At 36.3% G+C, this 9,705-nt stretch overlaps 1 long non-coding RNA gene across 2 annotated transcripts; it reads right to left on the bottom strand.

The window, feature by feature from the left end:
* Positions 1–7,053: 7,053 nt before the first annotated feature.
* LOC121796013 lies at positions 7,054–9,127 on the bottom strand. 2 transcript variants are annotated; one of them, XR_006049688.1, is made up of 4 exons: positions 8,886–9,127; positions 8,729–8,803; positions 7,721–7,787; positions 7,054–7,263 (listed from the first exon to the last, which is right to left on the bottom strand). It is a non-coding gene; the product is annotated as an uncharacterized LOC121796013 (long non-coding RNA). The 2 variants fall into 2 exon arrangements; XR_006049687.1 differs by lacking the exons at positions 7,054–7,263; positions 7,721–7,787 and adding an exon at positions 8,493–8,631.
* Positions 9,128–9,705: the final 578 nt, after the last annotated feature.

Below are 9,705 nucleotides of genomic sequence, written 5' to 3'. Positions count from 1 at the left end.
CACCCGGGATGCAGATGATGCCCGGGGGGGTACCGCCGACACAGGGGACTCCGGGGGTAGTACCGGCTACACAGTGGACTTATGGGGGGTCCCCGGCGACGGCGGGGGATGTCTATCGCCCCAGTTTAGATTTTTCGATTGGTTCATCGCACACATCGACCCAAACGCCCTTGGGGTTTGATAGTTTCTCCTTAGATGACTTGGTGTTTGATACTCCCGGAGCTCCGGAAACTCTCGTTGAAGGGGGGGCAGAGCGGGTGCGTGGCGCCCCCGCGAAGAAGGGCAAGAAGAAGGTCGGCGAGTCGTCGCAGCCGGGTGAGGAGGAGGTACGGAGGAGGTGGACGGACGAGGAGAACGTCGCGCTCTGCAAGGCATGGGTGAGTGTTTGCAACGATCCTCTCGTTTCGAACGAGCAGAGGATCGTCAACATGTGGGGCAAGATAGCAGCAACCTACATGAGATTTTGCCCGGAGGGGAGGCCACGCAACGGGGAGGATTGCCGGAAGGCCTGGAACCGAATCAGGGGTGCGGTCTCCTGATTTTCGGGTTTGTACACCAACGCACTCCGCATGATGAGCAGTGGCCAAACGGAGGAGGACTGCAGGAGAATAGCTGAGAAAGCCTTCCCACTGAAGGGGGTATACAAGGACTTCACCTACTGGAACTGCTATCTTGTGCTGAACGAGTCCGAGAAGTTCCGAGTAGGTGTCGACTCTGGTTGGCCGAAGAAGCAACGACTGAACTACACCGGCGATTTCAGCGGCAGCAGCGGTGGTTCCCACGACCTCCTCGAGACGACGCAGGAGTTCCCCACACCGCGTTCGGTAGGTGGCCGACCTCGCCCGATGGGGCGCAAGCGCGCTCAGCGGGAGGCGAGGGGGAACGCCGGGGCTTCCCAGGAGGTCCAGTCGGCATCCCCCCTTGGCCAATCCACCGAGGATCTCAAATTCTTCGCTCGCGCCCAAACGCGCGCTCAGTTGATCAAGACGATGGCCGAATGGCGGGTGGCGACGGATCCCGTGGAGAAGAGCGTGCTTCAAACTTTGCTCATGAGCCTGCAGGACGAGTTGGAGGCGGCACGGAGGGAGACCGGCGGCGTCGGCGGCGGTGGTGGCGGCGGCGAAGGTGGCGACAGCGACGGAGGCGGCGACGACGGAGACGAGGAGTGAATTGGCACTCCTTTTTATTATTGTATTTTTTTTTAAAATTAATGTATTTTTTAAAATTATTGTACTTTTTAAAATTTTAATATTATTATTAAACTTTTCCCGTATATGTCTCGTAAATTAAATTTCGTATATATTGTGATTGTTAATTATTTCATTTTGTATATATTTGTTAATAGTGATGTGGATATTATGTGGCTAGGCTATGGCTGGGCTATTGCTGGGTTATTTGCTTGTTTTGATGATGTGGCAGGAGGATTTTTAGTGCTGATGATGTGGCAGTGGCTAGGCTATGGCTGGGCTATTGCTGGGCTATTCCTATTGTGGATGGTCTAAGAAACTAGGAGTACTATTTAAAATTGCTATTTTATCTTATAAAAATATTTATCCAGTTTTAAATAAAATTAACTTCATAGCTGATTCAAGTTAAAAACAGAAAATCATGTTTTATGTGGTTATAATATAAGCTCATCCTTGCTTACCCTTCCATAATTTAATATTCTACTACATTCGTAGTGCCCGCAGGAGCAGCGCAGTTGATTCCGGAAGGGCAGATTAACAAGAATGGCCAATGATAGATTCCCACTATGCCGTGTAATTGCAACACCTCTCAGGCACAACTATAAGGTCAGGCGGGCTTCTAGTAAGACAGTGGGTTACGGCCTCTTCTCTTAGCGGATCACTACGTACCTTGATTAAACTTTTCCACAATACTGTTGGACCGAGATATTGGAGGCCTTGGGGTTTGTAAATATATGTACATGCTAATCATCCAGGAATAATTTAGTAAAATATTAAAATTTAAAACTAAATATATAGTATACATTCAAAAAAATATTTTTAGTAAATACTCCCTAATTATTTCGAATCAAGAAATCATATGAATATTCATAATATTTCTTTAATGTAGTTAAAGAATAATTTACTAATAAAAAAATTAATTTATAGTGTAATTCAATTGAATTTAAAATTTAGAAGAATTATAATACTATATATGTTCATTATATGTACTCCAGTTAACTTTAATAAGTACGAAATGAATAGTTAAATTTTCCTGAAACTTCTCAAAATGGCGCAAACTAACTGAATAAATACAAAAAAAGTGGCCAGCATTTTCATGAAAAATTATAAAAATGATACGAACTTTAATAAATATAAAAAACAATTAGAACATGTTCGAAAAACATAAACTCCTCCAAACATATGGAGTGTATCAGCGAAAAAAAAATCAACAGATTAATATAATTTCTCACAAATTACCAACTCTTACGTGAAGTACATGCTATTTTATCATGTAGTACTCACTCTTTCCACAGAGTTTGTCCCACTTTATTATTTTTTACTGTCCCATAAAGTTTGTCCCACTTGAAATATATAAAAAAAATAGATATATACTCATATTAAATATAACCCTCAATCTCCTAAACGTGGGATCTTTATTCCATTACACACATGACACCTCCATTTAATACAAAGTCAAACAATTTCTTAAAACTCGTGTCGGTTCAAATTGAGACAAACTTTGTGGGACAGAGGGAGTAATATTATTTAAAATTTGGATTAATTTTATAATTTTTATGAAAAGTGAAACTACTTTTTGTATTTTAAAAAGTCCTTGTCACTTTTACAAATGACTTCTCACGGGACCATTTTTTACAAATGCTTCTATATTTGGACCCTAAACTACAATATCTAAAAATCTAAAAAGCATTCTCTGTCGAAAATATTGATATAGATAGTTAGTACATTTGTTTATGAAGATTCTACGTAAAGGATCGATCCACAAAATTGATGATAGTATTGACATGTATATGAACCGTATTATATTTCTACAATTACGGTGTGTTTTTATATTTAATATTTCTATTAACTAATCTATAATTTTTTGCAATTATGTACGTAGTATCTTCTTCCACTTTTCTTTTGACTTCCCAATAAAAATGTCAAACTTGAATTTTTAACAATTACTGTACAAATAATCATGAATACACATTTAATTATAATATTCTTTTATTCATTATTACATCAATTAATATTATTTCGTCTCCTCATCAATAGCACATTTTATTATATTTATTTTTCCATTTAATACACTAAAAAATAATAATAGTGATAATAATAATAATAATAGTAAAAGAGCAACTAATCTCAGGTGCTCGTGTTATTTGCTTGTCCATAAAATTGTAGTAGTAGAAAGTAGAAACTGAATTGATGTCATTATTGTTTCATTTTTTCTATGCTCCTCAATAAATGCATGATCTGTAAAAGGAATGGCTAACATTTCATTTTGATTGTAGCTAACAAAAATATTAACTTCGGGACAAATTATATTCATGAAAATGTTACTATTGGCTCTTCGATATTTTATTACTCCATTTTATACGATGATATGGGTAAGAGACGATTTGGATTTAATAGTTTATTATATTTCCAAAAAAATAAAACAAGTTCATTTTGGTTATTGAACTTGTTTAAAAGGTCAATTTTGGTCTCGAGGCTGGTTCGGAGATGTCTACGTTGGTATTGTTGTGTTTGATTCAGGTCCACGTAATGTGGTTGCCGTGGCTGCTAGTGGTGGAAGAGGCGACATTGGAGACCGAGGAGGAGGTGGTGGTGATGAAGAGGGGCGCTCGGCTGACTGCATATTTGAAAGTTCATTTTATCACTATTAGGATTAATAGTCATTTAAATCATGAAGTTTGGTCAAATTTTGATTCGTACTATGAAGTTTAAAATTGGAATACGAAATTATTAAATTTAATTTTTCTCAATTGTCACAATAACATGAGTACAAAATTTCTTCTTTAAATGATACTAGTATTCAAAATGACATGTTTAATTAAAATAAGTATTTTTTATTTCATTTCTTTTTCTTTTCTTAATTTTAATGAAAAAATATACTCCCTCTGTTCCACTTTAGGAACCCCGGTTGGAATGTTCCATAAATGATAAGGCCACACATTCCACTAACTTTTTTCCACTCATATTTTATTATAAAACTAATAGTATATAAAAGTAGGACTCACATTCCACTATTTTTTTACCAACTTTTCTTAACATTTTAAAAAACTCATGTCGAACTCATATGGAACTCCTAAAGTGGGACGAAGGGAGTAATTCTAAACATTACTCCTTCCGTCCACCATTTAAAGAACCTTTTTTACTCGGCACGAGTTTTAAGAAATTGTTTGACTTTGTGAAGAAAAATAAAGGGAGAAGGTGAGTGGAATGTGGAACCCATTTAAAATATTAGTTTTGTATTGGATTATGAGTGTAAATAGTTGGTGGAATCAGGGGTCCGCATACAAAAAATGGAATAGAGTAAATGATTCTATAAATCGTGGACAATGCAAAATGGCAAAATAGTTCTTTAAATAGTGGACAAAGGGAGTATTGACATTTTACATAAAAAAATCATAATTTAATATTTCAATTTTAAACTTCATAAAACAAACCAAAATTTAACCAAATTTTATAATTTAAATATTAATCCTTACTACACCAACACTACATGTCATGTTAAATATTAGCACAGGTTTCTTAACAAAAACACAATCCCGTTTATTTTTTGTTTTGTTTTGTCAAATTCCCCATTTATTCTTTAAGACTATTTCAGTTAATTTTTGTACATTTATTTGATTTGTCTCTCCTTTCTCATTTTATTTATGTTATCTTTCTTACATTTCTTCATTTCTCTCTCTCATTTACTTAATTCATACACTTTTTTTTATATACTTTTCTGTCTCACAAAAGTATGCACTCTTGGTTGACACAAATTTAGTGTATAATTGATAAAGTAACAGAGAGATATAAAAAAATAGTTGAAATATTGTTAGTTGAGAAGATGCCCACCTCAATAGAGAGAAAATACTTTCTAAAATTAGAAAGTGTATATTCTTGTGTAAGGTAAGAGTGGAAAATACTTTCTTTTAGGTAAGAGTGGAAAATACTTTCTTTTAGTCCGTTTCTTAAAAAAAACTAAGAGTATGCACTTTCTAATTTTAGAGATGCAAATACTTTCTAAAAATAGAAAGTGCATACTCTTGTGGAATGTAAGAGTATGAAATACTTGCTTTTAGTCCGTTTCTTTAAATTATGAACTTTATAATTTTGAAAACTTGTCTCTACAATTTAGTACTCCTTTCGTTTTATAGTAGTGGAGCCGTAGAGGCATTTCTTTTCGGCACGAAGATTTAGCAAAAGTGTGTAATGTATAAAACAAAAAGATAATAAAGTAGAAGATAATAAAGTAGAAGAGAGGAAAAAGTAGAAAGAATAAAGTAAGAAAGTGGAAAAAGTAAGAGTGAGAAAAGGTGTTACTCCTTTCATCCCCAAAGAGTATGAACTATTTCATTTTTCGTCAGTCCCTAAAAAGTATGAACTTTCTAATTTAGGAAAATTAGAACAACATACTACCCAAACACATCATTTTATTTACAAATTATACCATTACCATTAACAACATATACCAATACAATAATATAGACCTCATTCTCCACTAACATTATTTCCACTACCTTTTACTCCCTCCGACCGCGAATATGAATCCTGTTTTTCCATTTTAGTCCATCCGCGAATAGGAGTCCCGGTTCATAATTACCATAAATGGTAAAAAAGCCTCACATTCCACTAACTCATTCCACTCGCATATCATTTAAAACTAATATATATAACCACTAACTTTCTTCCACCCACTATTCTTAACATTTATTAAAACCCGTCCCGGGAGTATCTCTCTTTCTCTTACTTTTTTCCTTATTTATTAAAACCCGTGCCGAACCCATTGTTCATACTCTTTAGGGACGGAGGGAGTACATTTTACTAAAAAAGAAAATGATTCTACCACTATGAAACGTTCAAAATGAAAAAAATAACTCTACTACTCCATCAGTCCCTCAAAAGTATGAACTCTTTCATTTTAATTTCGTCGCTGAAAATTATGAACGTTGTAATTTTGGAATTTATTCTCTCTAATGAGGCGGGACCCATTCTCCACTAACGATACTTTTAAAAAAATTCTTTCTATCTCTCTCATGCTTTTCCAATTATTTATTAAAATCTATGCCGAACCAAATGTTCATACTCCCTCCGTCCCAACTAAGTTGAGACATATTCATTTTTTGGATGTCCCAACTAAGTTGAGTCATTTTCCTTTTAGACAAAAAACAAAACATCCAATCATTTACTTTATTCCATCTCCTACTTTACTCTTTCTTTATCTCTACTACTTTATTCCTCTCTCCTATTTTTAACGTAATTCCTTAATCTCAATGCACAAAAGTTTTGACTCAACTTAGTTGGAACGAAGGAAGTACTTTTCAGAGACAGATGGAGTACTATAGAGCGAAGGGAGTAAGTATTCTTCACTAACTTTACTTCAATTATAACTTTTTTTTTTCTATCTCCTTCGTATTTTACTAAGAATCAAAATCTGTTTCATTTTTAAAAAATTTAGTATATTTTTATGAGAAAGAAAAAATTACCATCAATTAAAACGAAATTATTTATGTTAAGGATGGTAAAGTCATATTGTACCTATTACGGTACCCTTAAATGCACTCCATTAAATGCACCCATTCAAAACCTGTTAAAGTAAGAAAAGGTAATAAGATTTTATCTAAATATATATAGTAGTACCTATTTTATAATTTTTAGCTAAATTTAAAACTAGTCATTTCAATTATTTATTAAATTGGTCTAGTTGAATTTATTCAGTGTATTTCTGTCACGCCCGCATTTTCTACGGATAGAAAGCACGGTTGATCGTGACTAGGGGAGGATTAAAGAAGCGGGGAAGAAAGGGGAAAAACATACACATTTGACCAAAAGCTTAATAACTGAATTAACTTTAAAAACGTCATAATATTACCCTAACAATAATGCCAACTCTAAGTAATTAAAGAATAGAAAATAAACAATTTTCAAACGAGTTAGACTCTCCACGAATAAACAATTCTAAAGAAAAGGACTCCTAGCGGAAGCGTTCAAGACACGGAAAATGCCGAGTATGAAGACACGACAAATCCAACAATTATTAACCATAACAAAACAATCCATGGACTCTTCTCAACATCCTCCACGCCCATCGCCGCTCGATCTGCACATTAAGAAAAACAATATGCAGGGCTGAGTACTTGATGCACTCAGTGAACACATGCCAAAACATAGTTTGTCAAGCCATAATCAAGTGACCTTGGGGGTTTTAATTAAAAGAACCCAAGTACACAAAACATTTATTTCACAAGTTCGGTCGGCCAACCATTTTTCATCCACATTCACCATCACCATATCTGAACATACATGACAAGGAACGTGGCCACGAACCAAGTCACTAGACCGACCAACTCCAAAGAGATAGCACAGGATCTACGGGGTGTACACTAGTCCGAGCAGGGTTTGCAGCCATACTGGGACCCGAATTCGATTAAACATACATGGCATAGCCACTTCAGATAGGTTCATTCAAATACAAAACATGGCAAGACAAACACTTTCCACCTCCTTTCACATAAAAAGTATTTAGGACATAGTCCTTATTTAAAAAGAGAGCCCACCTCAAATGCTTAACTCCACAATTAATTTCCTTTCCCTCGATATCACGTCCCGCTTGCAAGGAATCACCTTTAGCATTTTAAATAACACATAAATCAACACAATGAATCAAGTAAATGAATAAGATGCATGCACCCTAATTAAAGTCGTTTGTCTCGTTTCTCGATTTTCGAATATTCAGCGGCCGCATTCCTCCGTTGGCTCCTCGCATTTCCACCACGATGTCGGAATAAGTTCCCAAAATTTATTTAAGCGTATAATTAAATTCTCGCCTTCATTTCCTTAAAAAATATTTATTTCGGATTTAAGATGAAATTATTCGTACTTCAAATTATTCGGGAGCTAATTAAATATTTCCCCACGATTAAATTTTATTATTGACCCAACAATTCAATTAAAAGCCCGAGACTTAATTATATCACCCCGCCCTTATTTCTCCAAACTTAATTAGTGACTCCCAACAAAACCCAAAAACTAAATCAAGACCTCAATTTAATCGTGAGGCCCGATTCTTTTAACCAAGCAAAAGGCCCAATTCCATTTTAAAAACAACACAAAAGCTCAGCATAGTACATCATCTTCTTCACGCCCTTTTACTCCTTCTCTCTCCCTATCTCTCTCTAATTCTTCTTCGCCCGAAATCGGGCAGTTCCTCCCATTTTCCCGGCGCTCCCCACACCGGCGACCGTCACTCCCAACTGAGCTATCCCCGCCATCGATTCGTCCACCGCCACTGCCTCTGTCATACGCCGCTGCTCCGTCCCCTCCGGGAGACGCTGTCGTCGCTGCCGGGAGACACGACGCCGCTGCTGTCAGCAGCGTCGTCGGTCAGTCTCTCCCACTCCGTTGCCCCGATCTACCCCGAAACAGCCCCGACGCCTCCGATTCCAAACCGGTTCGTTAAAGGTTCAATCTTTATTCTATTTTGTTTTGATTACCATATTGTTAGATTGGTTACAGAGCTTATGAGATGCATGAAATCTAGGTTATTGCAAAAGAAATTGATATACCTTTGGAGAGGAGAAATTGCCTAGCAGCAGAAGGAATTGAATTCACGGCAGTTTTGTATTATTTTTATCCTCAAACTGTGATGTCAAGCAAGAATTGTGGCAGGAGTCAGTAAATTGCGATTTTGTACTCGCAGAATTGAATTTGAAGGGATAATACCTTTAGTTTGATCGAGCAATTGGAACGTAGAAGATTTCTCTATGTTACTTTCCTCCGATTTTGAATATATGAGCTGGTGTTGGGAGTAATATAGAGGAATGGTTGTTAAAGATACGGGAGAGATTTAGGGGTGAGAAGAGTGGGGCGGTTTCAACGTGAGTTGAGGGGAGGAAGAAAATCTCTGCTGAAAAAAATTGAATTAAGGAAATAATGGCTATATTAAAAGTAGCCCAATTGAATAAGAATAAATGGGGTAAAAAAAAAGACAAAGATGATAGGCCCAAATATATATAATTTTAGTACATTGATTAAATTGTGGTGTTTTATTATTTTAGTACATTGATTAAATTGTGGTATTTTATTATTTTAGTACATTGATTAAATTGTGGTGTTTTATTATTTTAGTACTTTGGTGTTATTCCAAGTACATTGTAAACGAACGCCGAAATTTTCCCATCGACGATTCTCGCGTCAATCTCGTCGACAATTTACACCACACAATTAATCAACAACACGATTCAAAACATTCGTCGATCTTTCGATAAAACATATTCATAGATTGTTGAAACAAAACAAGGACGCTTAAAAAAAATACCCCAAAAAGAAAGGAAAAAGGCGGGCGTTACAATCTACCCATCTTAACAAAAATTTCGTCCCGAAATTTGCTTAGACCATTCAAACAACTCTGGGTACTTCTCCCTCATCTTGTCTTCCAATTCCCACGTATCTTCCTCAACACCGTGATTCCTCCATAGAGCCTTCACCGAGGCAATAGACTTGTTTCTCAACTCTTGCACTTTCCTATCCAGAATGGCTTCAG

This window comes from Salvia splendens, chromosome 3, assembly GCF_004379255.2.
Source record: "Salvia splendens isolate huo1 chromosome 3, SspV2, whole genome shotgun sequence".
NCBI lineage: Eukaryota > Viridiplantae > Streptophyta > Magnoliopsida > Lamiales > Lamiaceae > Salvia > Salvia splendens.
Note: the sequence above shows the minus strand (reverse complement) of the source record. Positions and strands in the feature narration are given on the sequence as shown.